At 39.6% G+C, this 18,553-nt stretch overlaps 1 protein-coding gene across 2 annotated transcripts in view; it reads left to right on the plus strand.

Annotated features, from left to right (window-relative positions):
• The window catches only part of PAK5 (p21 (RAC1) activated kinase 5), a 145,097-nt gene that overhangs the window by 25,494 nt on the left and 101,050 nt on the right, over positions 1–18,553 (plus strand). For both annotated transcript variants that reach the window (XM_089519281.1, XM_089519283.1), the window contains exon 2: positions 468–554. The gene's annotated coding sequence lies outside the window, so the exon portion shown is untranslated. The remainder of the gene's footprint in view (positions 1–467; positions 555–18,553) is intronic.

Consider the following 18,553-nt stretch of genomic DNA (forward strand, 5'->3'; position numbering starts at 1 on the left):
TGTTCCTTGTCTTTCTCCCATGTGTCCTAGTGCTATGTGAACTTCAGTTAACTACGTCTATTAACTCAAGAGAGGTTTCTTTTTTCCTGTTTATTTCTAGGCATTCCAAAGATTTTTTAAAAACAACAACAAGGTTTAGTGGTACCATGTCCAAACAGGCAAAACCTGAGCTGATATTTAAAAGCATTTATCCAAGTTATAAAAATGTATGATTATAATCATGTACAGTAAATCAGCTCATCCATCTTGCAAAATACCTTAACTGTTTGTTTTCCAAATGGTGCTATATATTGATTTCTGTCATGTGGTGCAATGTGACACCTTTGTAGAGATAGGAAACTGAAAGAAGATTTGAAATATGTCTTAAAGTCCATAACTGAGTGGCCATGTTGGTTTCCAGGTACTTCCTGGGCTATGTTCCCATGTACTATGCTGGGGTTCATATTTCCCATTAATGCTTTTTTCAGATGTGGCAGCTGTAGAGTGTACTCCAAAACATGGATATAGAAGATATGGATCAAGAATCTTGAAATACTTAGATATTCATTTACAAGGTAAGTTTCTTCTGTCCCTCAGTTTCTAAACAATATCTTTTTAAAATGACAAAGATTTTTATGGCAATTTAATGGCTAATGAATTTTCTCTGGCATAAGTTTGCATGGGTTCTGACCTGGATTTCAGCCTGGAGCCTCTGAAAGCGGATGCCCGGTAAAACTTGTTAGTCTTTAAAGTCCCCCAAAGCTCTTTATAAAGGTTTTGTGACAACACAGGAAAATAGCTATCACCTAAAAAATTCATAAGAAGTGTTACTTCTCCATCGGGGCAATTAAAGGATATACAGCATTTCAGAATATCGTCAGCGCTGCTTCTTCCATACATTGAGTGGGAATTCTATTACTTTTGTTGATCTTTCTTAAGTATGAGAAACTCTTAAATGCTACATGTGTCCAGGGCTCATCTGATCCTCATTCAGTTGCCAGGTTCTCAGTACAATCGCACCTCCATTTTTGTGGACTTGGAGTCTGCATCCCTCACCCATTCACAGGTGGCAAAAGGAAGGAAACAAAATGGGGCACTTCCCATGGCACACGCCCACGAGTGCCCATGGGTGCGCACTGCCATTCAAGCCAATGGAGCTTGAATATTGGCGATTTTTGGGATGGGGGGGGGTCCAGAACAGATCTGCAAGGAAATGGAGGGGTCACTGTACTAGGTAAGCTCTCTTTTCAATGACAGTTTTACCTCATGTAAGAGAAAGAATCCCCTTCCAAATTCACATTTTCCACTATTTTTAGGTGTGCTGAGCTACGCCTCCCTCCCCTTTCCACACATATCTTAACCACTAATATCCTAGAAGAAAGTATGAATGTGCAGGGATGTAATGCAGCCTTTGCTAACCTGCAGTCTACCAGATGCATAGTACTATAACTGCTATCACCTTTTACAAACATGGATGGTGGGAGTTATAGTCCAGCACATACAGAGATCACCAGGTTGGAGGATTCTAATGTAATGTATTATATTAATTGCAATCCAGTTATTGGTTGATGTAAAAGTCTAAAGTGTGCATTTATAATCTGAAACCAAAGATTCCTTTGGCATTTAGCTAGCCTGCATGTTAAAGTCTAAGGAAGGTAGGGTTCCTAATCAAGGAAAATTATGACTGTACTTAGCATTCAGATTATTTAACAGCTGAGAAAAATCAGATGCAGATTGGCAATGATTTAGGGAAGACTTTCAGTGAAAATCTGATTTTGATGACTGGGGCCATGTGCTGAAATGTCTTATTTATTGGCAAACATCTATTGAAATTGAGTGGATTTTATGACTTCAGTTATAAACCTGAAGTTTCAGTATCATGCAGGGCTGTGCATTCTTGGAGCTGCTGAAGCATAGCTGCTCTTTGCCTTCTGAGTAAAAGGGAGGGTGGGAATCAGCTCTCTATGGAATTAATCTCAGTGATCATATACTAAAGCTAGTACCATGAAGATATTGCTCTGGCTACATATTGTGGTGAAAAATGCACTATTTATCCACAGTGCCAACATGAGCTGATCTCTCAAATGGTGCAAGTGTGAAATAGTGGCTTTTTCACAATGCACCATTTGCACTTAACACATTGGGATTCACATTTGGAAAGACCTTCAGGAGATGTAAACAATCACATCTCAAAATATTCAGTACAAGGTAGGATTCTTAGGTTTCAGGTTCCCTGCCCTTTTTCTCAAAGTCTCAGGATCAGGAAAGAAATCTCAGGGTAAGAGCACTGTCTTGAAAAGATTTTTTTCAACAAATGTGTGCTGCTGGCTCTTGTTGCTGTAGGCTGCTTCGAAGTGGTTGCTTTGTCTCTCAGAGTTTCCCATGTTATGAGCAGCACCAGTGCTCTGAAGAATGGGGTGGTCCACACAGGCGAATATTGAACTGTCTCAGCATTTGCTGCATTAGTCATAGCTGAATATAGTAGTAGTTCAGGATTTGCCCAATTTAATGTTTTATTGTTAGCTTTATTAGTTCTGTTCTCAGCTCTCTCACACAGTCTTTAATGGTTGATGATTTCTAGGGGAGAGACATGGGTGAGTTGTATCCTTGTTAGACAAAAAACATAGTATAAATGCCCCTTTTCTTCATCTCTGCTTTGAAAGTTGATTACTTTTATTTCCCAGTTTTACTATTTTCTCTCTGTCTAGTCAAACGTGGCCAAACTTTTTGTCTTTCTTTTCTCTCTCTTTATCTGTACTCCCACTTTTTCATCTCTACTAGCTGTAATCTTCTCCTGTATTCCATGCTTCCCATCATCCTTCCTTCCTTCTTGTCTTCTTTTTCCTTCCCTTGCTACTCAGTCCCCAGACTACTTTTTTTTTCTCCCTTCTTCCCCTCATTCTCTCTTTTTTCTCCTACCCCCATCTCTCTTAGCTACACTCATCACCTTCTTTCTTCTGCTCTCCTTCTCTGTCTCTTCACTCTTTCTTTTTTGTCTGCTCCCTCAATAATTGTGAAACATTGACTATAAGATGTTAGATTTTTAACATTTTGAAGCTATAAATCTCTTTAACATCAAAAGACTGAATAGACATGCATGAGTAGCATTGCCCTGTTAGTCTCTGCCGCCTTGTTAGTCACTGCTGTCATTATTTTTCTGAACCCCAAACATGATGATCATAGTTTTGGAGATGAGGGAGCATTCCACAGTTTGACTGTTAAAAAAGAAAGCCACTGAAAGCCACTGGTTAATGGGAGGAAACAATTAAAACCAAAGTTTGGAAAATCATATTTGAAAAATATCTGTGGTTGAACTACAGCCACGTTAAGGTAAAAGCAATGTTTGCAAAAGTTTTAACAAAAGAACTGTGGAAAGTGGTTGTTTTTAATATTCAAAGCAGGGCTTGGAAACCTTAATATATATTTTCATTTTTATTTAGCTTTCATGGACTCCAGAGCTTACAAAAATTTACCTTGAACTATTTCAGCAGGCACTGTTAGATATCTACTTCCTTAGACTCTTTTTTCCTTCTTGTTATGGGCTTGTTTCATTTTCTGTAGAGAGACCCACAGTCGCATTCTGAACTACCTCCATTTCTTCAGCAGTTTAACCATTGCTGGTTTATAGACGAATGCTGGTTTTGTCAAGGATTGCATAAATCTGCATGTTCCCTCTCCTTCTAGGTGTCATAAATTTCCTTTTATAATTTTTAACCAAAGTATATTATGAGTAACTGAAAGTCTTATCAAAACTTGCATTGTATTCTCTTCTATGTTGGTGCTCCATAAACCTAATTTGTGTTCTTAAGAATTAATGCAATGCCAATTCCTTGATGTCTGCCATGTATGTTAATAAGGACCAATAGGAAAGATTTCTAGTTTTCATCCTTTGATTCTAGTTATTGATTATTGATCCACTGTGTTGAGTGCAGGAGTTACTGTAGTGCCCTTATGGCTGTTGTGAAGACAGTGTGGCAAGACTGCCTGAGTGACCTGTTTTGTTCTGTTTTACTCCAGATCACAGATCAAATAACCCTGCAGTAGAAGTACAGCTAAGAGGGTTTAGCATCCATGATTTTCATGGAATAGATATAATTCTGATTCCCAAGATGCATTGTTCAGTAGCAGAAACTGAGGGCAATGAGGTGTTAATAGTGTTGTTTAAAATAGTGGCATTGTAATGGCTTACTTGCCATTATAAAATATGAGGCAATAGGTTTGTAGGTGTTTGTTTCATTTTTATCCATATTGGCTAAGCCCTATTCAGGCATTGTTACAGCTAATTTGGATATAAATTCATGTACCAAATAGCACTACTCTCAACATTATGCTTAACAGGCTAGTTTTACTCCATGTTTATAATATCAGCATCAGCAGAGGGGGGGGGGGGGTCACTGGACATCCAGCTGTACACAGAAAACTCCTTCAAGATGTTTGAGATGTAAGGATAGATATTGGGGGGAAAGTGACTGTGAGTTTTCATGGTGTAGGATGACATGCAAATATTTTAATAAGTAAGTACTTTGCAGGTGAAATGTTGGGGGAGAATCTTCTCAGCATAGCCTCAGCATAGCCAAGTGTTTAACTTGAGATAAACATATACCCGAGGGATATCTAATCCATTAATATTTTAATACAACAAATAGTAGTTTTCAATATGGCAGTTTCTGTGCTGTTTCCTCAGTAATTAATTGGCATGACTAGCTTACTGTGCTGCTTGAGCTGTAATCTCAGTCATTAAAATCATAGGGGCAGCATAGTTATTTTGCTTTGTTTTTATCTAGGCAGTTGAACAGTCTGGGAGTGGCCAAAGAAAAGGTCCTCTGGGAAGTAGCTGTCAGTCTAGTCTGCAATAGGTTCCTCCCAAAGGACCTGATTGTGCGGGGCAGATTATACGGAAGAAGATGAATAGGTTGGGCCCAAGCCATGTAGGGCTTTAAAGGTCAAAACCAACATCTTGTACTGTGCCCGGAAACCAATAGGCATCCAGTGGAGTGATGTCAAGATTGGTGTTATATGGTCACTCCTGGGTTTTCCAGTGACCAGCCTGGCTGCCATATTCTGTACTAATTGAAGTTTCCGGGTTAAGCAGAAGTGTAGCCCCATGTAGAGTGCATTGCAGAAATTGAGCCTTGAAGTTACTAGTACATGTACCACAGTTCCCTGCTCTCCTGATTCCAGGAAAGGGCACAGCTGCTATATCAGCTGAAGCTGATAACAGGCACATATGCATGAATTCTGCATCCACAGATTCCACCATTCATGACTGAATTGAAAATATCCCTCCTCCCAGTCCCAAAAGTAAACCTTTATTTAGCCATTTATATAAGGAACACCATATTACTATCCCGCTATTGTATACAGTGGGACTTGAGCATTCATGGATTTTCATATCCATGGTGAATCTTGGAACCAGACCCCAGTGGATACCAAAGGCCCATTATGTTTCCTGAGAGTAAGGATTGGTCTAATACGCTCTCCCTGTTTCTCAAGCAAGCATCCCTTTCAAAACTTAAAAATTTCCTTCCCTCTGAACTTCAGTATTTATCAGTGAGTAGAATCAGACTGAGTTATGTTTGCTTTCCACTGAAATAAATAGGTCTGAGTCATGACCAACTTGTCCCATTGATTTCAGTGACACCAAGGTTCAACTAACTTCATATAAACAATTTATGTTATGTATTCCCAACAGTAACCTGATACATCTATTGCTGTTGAAACATTTAAAAAAGAAATTCTTCTCACAAGGTACTACTGCTGACGTTTCATTAAGCCTTTCTAATCTTGCTACAAGTGAACTGAAGGAGCCATTTCTTATTTGGAAGCCCTTTTCTTGGCAGTTGTCAAATGAAATTAAGGAACTTGGTGTGGTTTCATTGAGGGGAAGGCAAGGGCAATAAAGATTTTGAACTGCTATGAAAGATTTTAAATTTATAACTACTGCAATATAATATTCAAGCTACCTTAAGCAGTGCACAGTTACTGAGCTGATTGTACTTTTAAAATGTAGTTATTTGCACAAGTTAACAAATCAAATTGAATTTAGTATGAGGGGGAGCCTAACTTGTGAGATCCAGGGCCAATCCAATCTATTTTTCTGTCTGAGATAGAGGACAAATGGCAATTCCAACTTTCAATTACATATTGATAGTCGATCTTACTTCAACACTGACAATACATCAGGATCAGTGTCCTCCATCACACCTCAGTACAGAAAGGTGGTGGTGGTTTGAGGGGGACTGGCCTTGAAGATGGCTGCTCTTGAAAAGATCCACCATTGTAGGGAATCGTACTGCTGTATTTTCTGGCGTATAAGACTACTTTTTAACCCAGGAAAATCTTCTCAAAAGTCAGGGGTCGTCTTATATGCCAGGTGTTGTCTTATAGGGCAGGTGCTGAAACTTCCAAGCCAGACTGGGAGAATCTGCGGTCGCTGCATATGGTGGGGGGGAGTTAAAAAACGACCATGGCTGCATCCCCACCATATGCAGCAACCACATGAAAGCAGCAAGGGTGGCGCTGTACAAGTACGGTAAAAGAAAATCCACTCACCACCACTCTTAGAACTAACATAGAAGACTTAGTTAGAGTTACATAGAAGAGACATTTTTATTTGTTTAAGCAAGAAAGGGGAAGGGGTTGGTTAAGCCAACTTGCCTGATCTAAGTGGAACTCTATCTGCTTTTCTTTTTGTAGGAGATAAGATATTGAATTCATTTAATATTTTACAGCTGGGGAAAAAATAAACTTGACAGAAATTATTTTGATTAGGCAGAGGAACAAAAATAAAAACCTTGCCTGCTTGTCTCAAATATAAAGCCCTAGTTCCCTCACTCATTTCTCAGCTTGTAAAAGAAATTCTGTGAACTACAGCAGCCAGAACCCCACAAACATGCATGACCATTGGCCATGTTGGCTGAGGGATTCTGGAAGCTGTAGTCCGAAGAGTTATTTTTCCAAGCTGTGGTACTGAAAGGGATTAGGAATGTGTGTAATGAAGATCATCTTTTCATACCAAATAGCAAATTAAGTTTTGTGTCGTGCTGGTGGAGAGGGACTGCCAGATGTTCTTGTAAGGACATCCTTCTAAATTATGTTCAGATCAGAATGTGTACTGTGCATGCTTTCTTGAGCTAACCTTAATTATTTTTTAAAAAATGTCTAGCCATCAAGTTGTATATGCATAGATCCCATACCACTCATGACATCAAGAAGATCAATGGGACTTAAGCTAGTCAGGATGAATTTGTTCCACTAATTTCAATGGCAGTTAATGTTAGAGAAAAAGATCTTTGGGATGGTTGATGTCTCTTGTTACCGGTGGTTCTGGACTAGTACCAACTGGAACAGATGCAGTCTTCTCAGCTACTCAGGAACAAAGTAACTTCAACACAGATTTTCACTCAAATGAGGGTTTATTGACTTTGTTGCTATTTACACTTTTACAGCAGGCTACCCTACATCTATTCTCTTTCAGAGTCCATGCAAGAAAAATTTTTTTTGAATATGACATCAGGCTTTGTTCTCTCACAAGATCAACTTTTCCACCAAGTGGACACACCTATTTCTCATGAAGTCACCATACTACACAAAAGCATAACAATAATACATTTTGTTTATATTATGTCTCAGGCAATGTCCTTGAAGACTTGTTTTTCCAGGCCTAGGCTTTTTGGCCTGCAACAGGAACCATTTTAAACCTTAGTTAACCATTGACACATCTGAATATTTTCAATACAAATTAGAAATATATTTTAACAGTTAAGTCATGAAAAATATTTGCTAGATCTGGGTGCAAGCATATGATGTTGAATATTGTGATTCATATACTAACAATGCTCAAAAATAACATTTTAAATTTTATGAACTATCAAGCCACCGCCACCACTTTCTTATCCACAACTTCTTCCTTCTCCTCCTTTTTGGATAATGGCCTGCTTTGGCCATCTCTGTTCTCAAGGGAAGACCCATATAAATGCATTGCTGTAATCCAGGAATGTGGATCCTGTGGTCCTCTGGATGTTGTTGGACTACAAGCCCCCATCACTCCTAGTCAGCAGAGCCAATGGTAAGAAATGCTGAGATTGTGGTCAAACAACATCAGGAAGGCTACAGGATTCCCATTTCTGCATGCCCTCCAACTGTCCCAATTTGGCAGGGACAAATCTGAATCCCTACATCATCCCAATTTTCAGCTGCTTTTTAAATTACCCAGTTTCTTTCTTCTCCTCCCACTTTTATCCTTTGTTCTCAGCTTACTTCTTTGGTACAAACTGAGTTCAAAGTGCAAACGTAGTTTAGACTCAGTTAACTCAACAGGGGGAGAGAGGAGGATGAGGCAAAATCTTGTCATTCCCAATAGGCTCATGCAAAAGAAAGCAGGTGCAGCTTCTCCAAGCTTGTCTGTTTTTCCTCATTGATAACTGTAGCCATGTTGATCATCTTGATGTTGTTCGGTTACACGTGTCCCAGTTTTCATCTTTGAAATGTTGGAAGACATACCTCTGCTGTAATTCAGCCTGGATGTTCCCAGAACAGGGATCAACGATACCAACTATTTGCCTTTGCAAAAGGCTAGAGGAACCAGCCAGAATTGGTTAAAGGTGTTTTGAGCCACGAAGCACTGTTGAGCTTTTTGTGACAATGTTGGTCAAGAAGCACATCCAAGGAGCATGCCTGCAAATGGGCATTGCTTTGAACAGATGGGCCTGGGGATGTGCTGTTGCCAAGGTAATTGTAAGAGTTTTGGAACAACCCTTTACCACCCCCACCTCCCATTTTATGACATATTTTCAACTTCCACCACAGTAATCAAAAAATTGAGTGACATTTCAGAAAAAAAATTGAAGAAGTCTGTAGTTACTGGTAAGCCAGCTGGAGTGTTGGGTTTCTCACCACTAAAGAATGTGTTGATTTCAAAACCTATTGGGTTTTTTTTTGGAAGGTATTTTCTTATTATTTTTTAATGTTGCCTTTTGTAGAAGACAAGCAGAAGGACCTGCCTACAAGCCTCTTGTTTACCACCCAAAGGCCGTCTGTTATGAAATATCAGGCATTCTGTGGGATTCCATAGTTTGAAATAACCACCTTTGAGATGCATTTCTGTACTTTTAAACACAATTGCTTCTGGGTTTTTTAAACATCTGAAAACCTATATTACATACCCTCCAACATTTCACTGTTGGAAACCAGGGTGCATGTGGCTAAGGAACATCACAGTATTGTCAAGATGACAAAAGTTGCTAATGAAGAAAAGCACATAAGCTCAGAAATGCTGCCTCAGTTTGCTTTTGTCTAGACCTACTGGTAAAGGCAAGGTTTCATCCCTTCCTCTTCTCTTCCCCCTGCAGAATTATTTGACTATGTGTTTGTGCATGTGCCTTCAAGCTGCCTGTCATTTTAGGTGGCTCCATAAATTTCATAGGGGCTCATAGGCAATGAATACTCAGTAGTTTTGCCAGTTCCTTCCTCTAGCACCTGCTTTTGTTGGCAGTCTCCCATAAAAGTACTAACCAAGCTGATTCTGCTTAGCTTCCAAGAAGCACTTTTGCACTTTGAGTTCAGTTTCCAGGAATTTGATCAAGCTGACAAAGGGGGAAAATAAGAGATGTAAAGAGAAAATGGGATATTTTGAAAACAGCTGGAAAAATGGGATGAAAGAGAATTAATGAGAACTGTCCCTGCCAACTTGGGGCAGTTGGAGGGTTTGATATCATGAGCTGGTTGTCTCCTAGTAAAACAACTTTGTAACTGTAATGTAAAGATGTATAGAATACTGATAAACGATCAGTTTTTTTCTTTTTGTATGCATATAGAGGGATAGACATAAAAACCAAAGGAAATGATTTATTGAATTTATCTTATTTGTATCCTGTCTTTCTCCTGATATGGGGCCCAAAATGGCTTACAATATAAGTGAAAATAAAATAGTTAATATATAGTGTCAAAGTATTAAAACATTACACAACCAATTCAATTAACATTGATCAAATACAAAAACTGCCCCCAATTCCCCCCTCCCCATTACCCTCACACTCTTGAGCAAAGTTAGATGGATATCTGCACACATATCCTGCTGTGCCACCTGGCGGCACAGCCACTAGTGCAAGATGCTCTCTCTGAGGTTAGAGTTGAGGCACCCAGCATTGTTCAGATGGTAGGGTGCCACATTGTGACCTCAGAGGGGGCAGCTTATGCTAGCAGTTGCACTGCCAGGCAACACAGCAGTAGGAGTTGCTCCAAATTTTCCTGGAAAATCCAGAATAAAAGATGTGTTTTAAAACCAATTTAAGACAGGATTGTTCTGTATTCTGTGTAGAACCAGCTTCATGTGATAAAGACAGTCCACACTGGAATTGGGCTTTGACCCTCCATCATGTGGACAGGGCACTGTGAGGATGGATGGAAACTGGTTCATTTGGCCATTGTAGACATATCCTAGGACCAATCACCAATCAGGCTCTTTCCTGGATGCTCACTGAATGAGCCTGTGAGGATTGGCTGGTACTATGAGAAAACCCTCTCTTGAAGATCTAAAGACTTTGCCACCCTCATGTGGGAAGATATGCGTTTTCATGTAGTCTGGACCTAAGACACAGAGTATGTTGAATTGCACCTCCAAAATAAACTGGTAGCCAGTGAAGCAATTTCAAGAAGGGTGCTGTATGCTCCCTAGAACTAGCCCCATTAAATTCAAAATTAAATTAAACTGAAAGGTCATAAGATCGTATGTATGTATGTATGTATGTATGTATGTATAGATTGAGAATTTAAATTGCAGGTCCTAAGTGGCCCTGTCTGCAGTAGAAAGAAATAGGCAGTAACTAAGCATATCAAACCTCTGAGGCTTTGTCAAATAAATTTATAACACTGTATAAATCAGGTGTCCAATGGCCCTTAAATGAACACATTATTGAACTTGGTGGAACTAATGCACTGGTAAGGGTAACCCAAAGTCTTACAAACTAAAGTTAATAAAAATTGTTTAAAAGCCAAGTGAGTTTGCAAGACGTTTTTCTTGAAAAGATGCTCTTTGATAAGGGCTTTTTAAATCCAAAGTAAGAATAAGAAAGAGTAAGATGTGATTTTGTTCCTCTCTGAAAAGAAGATAGACAAATAATGCATTTAAGGCTGCATTCCTAAATACACTTACCCGAGAATAAGTCCAATTGCATAGGATCAGGTGGTTAAGTTAGTAAAAGCAAGTTACACATTTTATTGTGGAATCAGTTTATTGTATATGTTGAGTCTTCCTTATCTGGAATTCCAAAATCCAAAAATGTCAGCATGAGTGGCTGAAACAGTGGCCTGTTACAGACAGCCAAAATAAAGCTGCTTCGAGTCACAGTGGAGGTATGGTGTTTCAATGATGTATGCGTCCTAAAAGTCCAGAAGTCGCACCAAAGCCACGCTCCTGCCCTAAGGACTGGAGCATGGCTTTGGTGTGGCTTCTGGACTCTTAGGACGCATGCATCATTGAAACACCATACCTCCACTGTGACTCGAAGCAGCTTTATTTTGGCTGTCTGTAACAGGCCAGTGACACCTTTGCTTTCTGATGATTCAATGTACACAAACTTTGTTTCATGCACAAAATTATTTAAAATATTGTATATAAAATAACCTTCAGGCTATGTGTATAATCTGCATACAAAATATAAATGAATTTCATGACTTGGGTCTTATCTCCATCACTGAGCATCACACAATAGCTTTTCTAAGCTCCTGATTAAAAACCACAATTTTAGTGTTTAATGGAACAGTTGGTTAGAATATATTATTAAAATCCTTTAATGTCCACTAAAAAGCATTCCAGATTAATTGTGTGTAATATTTGTGAAAAGATTTTGATAGTATTGTGTATAGATAATATTAGGTGATAAATACCATCTTAGAAGGGGCCTTCCCAGACCATTTGTACAGAGAAAAGTTTTCTAAGGCTGAATCTGCACTGCAAAAACAATCCAGTTTGACAGCACTTTTAACTGAACTTTAACTGCAGAACTACCGGATACACTCTGATGTTGACCACACATGTCCCAGTTTTCATCTATGAAATGTTGGAGGATATGGAACTTGAATGCTGAACTAGGATTCTGTGAGAACAAGGTTCCAGGCTCCATTTAGCTATGGAAACCCATTAGGTGACCTTGGGCAAGTTATACACTCCCAGCCTAAGAGTAAAGTAAGTAAAATAACTTTATTGTTAAAAGCTAAAAGCCATAACAATTTGATACTGGTCCAGCCAGTAGATACAAAAGCAATATAAAAGGATCAAGGCACAGAATTTTTGGGGGGGAAATACAAATAAACAAAATAATAATAATAATAATAATAATAATAATAATAGCCTAAGAGTAATAGCGACAACAAACCTCATCTGAATAAATATTGCCAAGAAAAATCAATGACAGGGAGGCCATAAGTTGTTGTTTGCTAGAAGGCACATGACAACAGTATAGAGGAGGGACATTTGTCATCATAGGCCAGTAGTAGTGTGCACCAAGCTTCTAGTTCAACTCCAAGTTAAAACAGGAATTGAAAAGAATTGGCCGTCTAAATTTATTTTCTACGGCAATACCCATGATTACTCTCCATTGGCTATACTGGCTAAGACAGAAGAGAGTTGCAGTCTGTCAACATCTTGATGGCCTCCACCCACCCACCCACCCAGTTAAAGCAGCTCACATAGCAGAGGTGTGACTAGCAATATAAGACCATTCTGTTTCCTATCTGTATCAGTTTTGTTTATATTCAATTGTAAGTCCATTCTTTTTTTAATGAATTTTTGGCAATTGAGAAAAATCTGAATGGAAATGATCTTTTAAATAGTATCCACTTCCCCTAATTTGCACATTTCTGTGTACATTTCCCCCTAGAACACACACTTTTGTACACATTTCTTCATAAAATATACATTTTTGTAAGTATTTTTCCTGTTACAGATTTGAGGAAGAGTGTGATCAAGTGTGTATCTGTGTTACAATTACTTAATTAGTCTCAGAAGTGCAAATTAGGTCATTTTACTTTCAAATGCAGGCAAACCGAAAATCTCCATCTCTAATTGTGGCAATATTCTTCCTTGGGAGGAAGATTGTAAGAAAGGAAATAATAATAGTCAGGAATATTTGCTTGTGTATAAAAGGGATAGGCAGCCACTGAGGATTGGGGTATGCTTGCATTGGAAACCCACCTCCATCTACCAGGGGTGCACCCCATTCTTGCTAAATGTGGCAAAAATAAACATGGCAGCAAAATCTCCACTTTGAAAAATGTAAACAAGTCGCTCACAGACTGTGCAGCTTATTTCAAAGAGAATTGTGCTACCAGAGCCGCTGATGTAAAAGATTGCATACCTAACTTTCTGCTAGACATAACAACCCTAATGCAACACAGAGTCAATGACATTCAAGCTCTGTGCATTTAAATCTGTGCTATAACTCTGCTCTATATTGTGACCATTTCTGTAATAGTTGTTATTAACTCTCTCTGAGTCAGCCCTGACCATGGCAACCCTGTCTATAAGACATCTTCAAGCCCCCCTGTCCTCCACTGCTCTGCTTAGGTTCTACAGATTCAAGTTTGTGGCCTCTCTAAGTAGTGAGTCCTTTAAAATGGTTGAGTCTCTCATTTTGTACAAAAATCCACAATGAGAGAGAAAGTACTGGGAGAACAAAGATGGGCCCCATGCCATTCTCCGTCAAGGGTTTCATCACTTCAAGATGCATTGAAAACAACATTTTACATCTCTCTTATTAGAAAAGCAACTTTACAGAAAAACTCTAGATGGTCTCAGGCTTATAATGCTGTTTTGTATTTGTTTCGGTCCTCTGCCTCAAACCGCAATACTCTTTTCTCCCTGTTTAAAAAATGATTCTGGTGCAGCTGTAATGATAACTGCAGTATCATAATACATCTTTTTTTTAAGAGAACAGATGAATGAAAAGAGATAATCCGGCCTTGAATCTCCCACTATACATCTGTCAGTCAGTGTCAAAAGACAGTGAATGGAGAGATGACTCTTGGTTGTGCCTTTCTGATTAGAGGGAGAAAATTCTTGATTAAATTTGCCCAAAGAGGTTTTGCCTCTAGTGTTTTTCTTGTTGCAGGTATGTTTACTGATGCTCCAAAGGTGAGCTGAAAAGAGCTAATTCCAGTGTGTGTTTGTAATGATCCAATGTGTGTTTGTGTCAATGGTCATGTCTGAATAATTGCCACTTGCCCTTTAATACACCAATAAGCATTACGTTGGCACAATGGAAATTCGTCAACTGACAGGAGCTGTAGACAGTGCTGCCCTTTGAATGTACTTACTTTTCAGCTAAACCTTATTCTATCCAATTATATATCTACTAATTCAGTGACATAGATACTGAACGTATTCATTTAGAGGTGAGGTGGGTTGGGGTGCCAGTTGTGGAGGAGCACAAAGGTTTTTCTCAGTGAGAGAAGAAAATAATGAAAGCTTAACCTCCTCAAAACTGAACCAGTTTAAAAAATCCAGGCAAGATGGTAGCTCCTTCACCCTCCCTTTCCTGTTAGCCTTGTTTTGCTTACCACTCACCTTGTCCAAAAGGCCACATTCAATCAATAAATGAGTCAAAAGAACCAGACAGAGTTCAGACTCTTTTGTTTTATGCAGTAACAATTGGCACTTTCCATTTATTGTGGGTAGAAAATTAAATGAAGCTCCTTGCTTGGCAATTCATTAGATTCAGCTTTGGTGGTGAGAGGGAGGGAATTATTTCCCATTTATGAAACAGTAAGTGAAAATTGACACCTAGGAAATCAAAACAATCCCCTCTTTGAAACATACCTCCTAATGTTTTCTTTTAATCTCATTTTTAGTCCTTCTTTAGCATGCCTCTCTGTGTGTATGTGTGTGGGGTGAGGTGAGGGGTAGAGCATATAAAAGATATTTTTATATCTGAAACCCCAGGAAGTGGCTTCGCAGGAAATTAAACTTGTGCTCCATCACAAGATTGGCTGATTACTGGCAGGCATATTTCATAACTTTTTCTCCAAATGCCTATCTGTCTGGAGAGCAGCAAGCTCTGACTCACTGGGAATGCTGAAGCAAGGCTTTCCTGATCAGAGATTGGGGAATACATGCAATTATGTAATATTGTTTATGATCCAAGAATGCCAAATATATTTATGCTAAGGAAACAGATTACATTTTAGCAAAGATAGTCAGAAATGGAAATGGAGAAAATATATCTTTCCAATCTCTCTAAGGTTACAGTTCCCCATTGCATTAAATTTTACTATTAGCTTGACAGTTTCATTCCATGCATGTCTACTTAGAGGCACCAATGAGTTAAATGGGGCTTATTCCCAAATTATTGCATATATGGTTGCAATCCCAGGGCGCATACTCAAACATCACTCTGTATGTATTCATTGTATATACATAAGGCACATTTGAATTTGTTTTCAAAACACATGTAATTCTTAGGAAAGGAGATACAGTCATCCCTCCATATTTGCGGCTTTGATATTCGCGGATTTGATTATTCACGGATTTCATTATTCACGGATTTCATTAATGTGTTCTCTCTAGGACTGTCTAGGTCCTCCAGTGCAACTCTGTGGTCAACTTTAACTAAAAGTTGCACTAAAAGACAATTTGTAGCTACTCCAGTGCCATTCTATGGTCAGTGTATGTTGGACATTGACCACAGAGTTGCACTGGAGGACCTAGAGATTCCTAGAGATGTGTCCTCTCAGGTAAAAACAGTGTTTTTGTTATTTGTGGTTTTCCCATATTCACAGGGGTCTTGTTCCCCTAACCCTAACCCTAGCAAATATGGAGGGACAACTGTAGTATGCCACCCTAGGTAGGTCTCACAACAAACTTTTTCCTTACTGCCAACAGTGTATAAATGCAATTTGATCAATATTTTGAGTGAGGATAATTAGATGAGGGTAAGGGTGATTAAAGAGAGTTGGGGCTGCTACAGATGGCCCTAAAGGGGCAGCTTGACACCACCCCTTTGATTGCTAGATCAGGGCTGTGGCAACCACACGCTGCAACCCCAATCTGTCATGTTTCTGGTCCAAAAAGAAGTGGCAAAATGCTGTTCCTTTTGAGGGCAGAAAAAAAAGCCACCCTTTCTGCCTTGTTGCCACTCCTGCAAAATGCCACACCGCCAGAGCACCGCAACACTGACTGCCATCTAGGCAGGTGGGTGGCGTGATGCTGGCTTGGGGGAAGTGTCCTGGCACGTGTCATCTAAAAGCCATACCCCCCCCCACCACCCCCAGGTTGGCATATTATGCCTGTCTGTTTTGTCCTTTAATATGGTTTAAGTGTTGGACTATGACTTTGGAGATCAGGGTTCGATTACCCACTTGGCCATGGAAACTACTGGGTGACCTTGGGTAACTCACATGCTCTCAGCCTCAGGGGAAGGCAATGATAAACCTGCTCTGAACAAATCTTCCTAAGATAAGTAAACTTTACCTTAGTGTCACCATAGGTTGCAAGCAATTTGAAGACATCCAATATCAACAACAATAAATGTGATTAAATTGTTTCTAAGCCAGAACTTTTCTCTGTCTTTGAAGAACATTTTTGGCAGCGCTAAGAAAGAACTCATCCTCCAGGGTTTTTTTCTCATTATTTTTTGGCTGTGCTTATGAAAGTGTGTGCCTGTTCATTTGCACTACTTTCTAATTCTTCTTCTCTCCTTCCCTTCTCTCCTCCTTTATTTATCCCAAGCAATGCTAGCACTACCATTAGTGAATAAGGCAGCAGCTTTGGGTAACCAATTTGGGGATCCAGCAAATTATTATTTAATTTGTTCTTCTTTTTGTTTTTTATGGGGGTTTTGGGCTATGTGGCCATGTTCTGGAAGAGTTTATTCGTGACAGCATCTGTAGCTGGCATCTTCAGAGAATGAAGGCATAGGAGTGACCTTGGTTGAGAGCATGTGGTTTACGTGTTAATCTCTGTGATGGTCTGTTGTTGTCTGCTGGGAAATCCACCTGACCTTGGGTGGTTTTCATTTGCATGGGCTGGGTCTTGATTTTGGTGTTTTTCAGGAGTGGTAGCCAAACTTTGTTTATTTCAAAGGTTTCTTCCTTCCTGTTGAGGTTATCCAGTTGTCTGTGGACTTCAATGGTTTCCCTGTGCATTCTGACCTGATAGTTGTTTCAAATGAAAACCATCCAGGGTCAATGGGATTTCCCAGCAGACAATGGATAATTAATTAAATAGACACCCCGAGGCCTTGCCATTCAACAACAGACCAACACAAAGATTAACATGTAAATCACTTCCTCTCAGCCAAGGGTCACACAGTGTATACTGTATATACCCCACTCACTTCCGTGCCAGCACTGTTTGAAGATGACAGCCACAGATGCTGGCGAAACGTCAGGAATAACAAGGCCACATAGCCTGAAAACCCCACAAAAAACTATGGATTCTGGCCGTGAAAGCCTTTAATTGTTATTCTTTTATTATTATTTTTACTGTAGCTGTGAGGAGAGGTGTTCCTAGGGTATTTGGTGTCAAATGACAAAATAACCTGCCTAGCTTTGGGCAGTGTACACTTTGACCTGATAGGGGTTACCATTTGCTGCATTTACTCAGGGAGCATAATGTCTTGGTACATTATTCAGATATCTATATATGATATATAAGAAGGATCAGAACCGAGGCCTCTTTAGTACAGTATCCAGTTTCCCACTGTACTTGAAAAGATGTTGGACAGATGTTGGCCAGCTAGTTGTCTATAAGAAACCTACAAATAGAACACATTGAAAACAGCCCTCTCCTTCTCTCTGCTTCCCAGCAGGTGGGCTTGACAAACATCCTGCTTATCATTGTCAAACAACATTTCCAAATACAAATCCATTACATTGTAGTTGTGTGCCATCAAGCTGATTCCAACTAATGGTGACCCTAAGGCAAACCTTGGGTTTTCTTGACAAGATTTGTTCGGTGGGGGTTGGGGGGAGGGTCCTTTTAGGCCAAGAGATTGTGACTTGCCCAAGGTCACCCAGTGGCCAAGCAGGGATTTGAACCCTGGTCTCCAGAATCATAGTCCAACACTGAAACCACTACACCACACTGGCTCTCAACATCACACTTACCAACTAGGAAATGACGAAACCAAACAAAATATTTGGCTAATAAAGAACAACTTTATTAACTATTTAAACCTTTCATGTTGAACTTTAATCATCAGCAGGAGGAAAGAGTTTCAACTGTGTTCCAGCTGAGGTAGGGGCTCACAAACTGACCACCCTGAATGAATTGTCCAAACTCTGAGTGCCAGTCTACTTTTTTCGTAGGCACCTAGCTAGCCATAAATATAAGAGAGCTGCCATGGGAGAACAAAGGACTGCCCACCCCATGTCTCTTGAGAGAAAGCAAAAATGTGTCTTAGCCTTGCCCCAAGGATTAGTCTGCTTTCCCACATCCCACATCTTTAATGAGCTGTTGCAGCCTTTCCTATACGGTGCTCGTTTTAGTCCCTTGATCATTTTGGCTCCCTTCTGCTGCAGTTTTTCCAGTTCTACAATATCTGTTTTGAGCTGTGCTGACCAGAACTGTACACAGTAT

Source organism: Sceloporus occidentalis, unplaced genomic scaffold (assembly GCF_023333645.1).
Source record: "Sceloporus occidentalis isolate IW3139 unplaced genomic scaffold, rSceOcc1.0.p SCAF_4, whole genome shotgun sequence".
NCBI classification, from domain to species: Eukaryota; Metazoa; Chordata; class Lepidosauria; order Squamata; family Phrynosomatidae; genus Sceloporus; species Sceloporus occidentalis.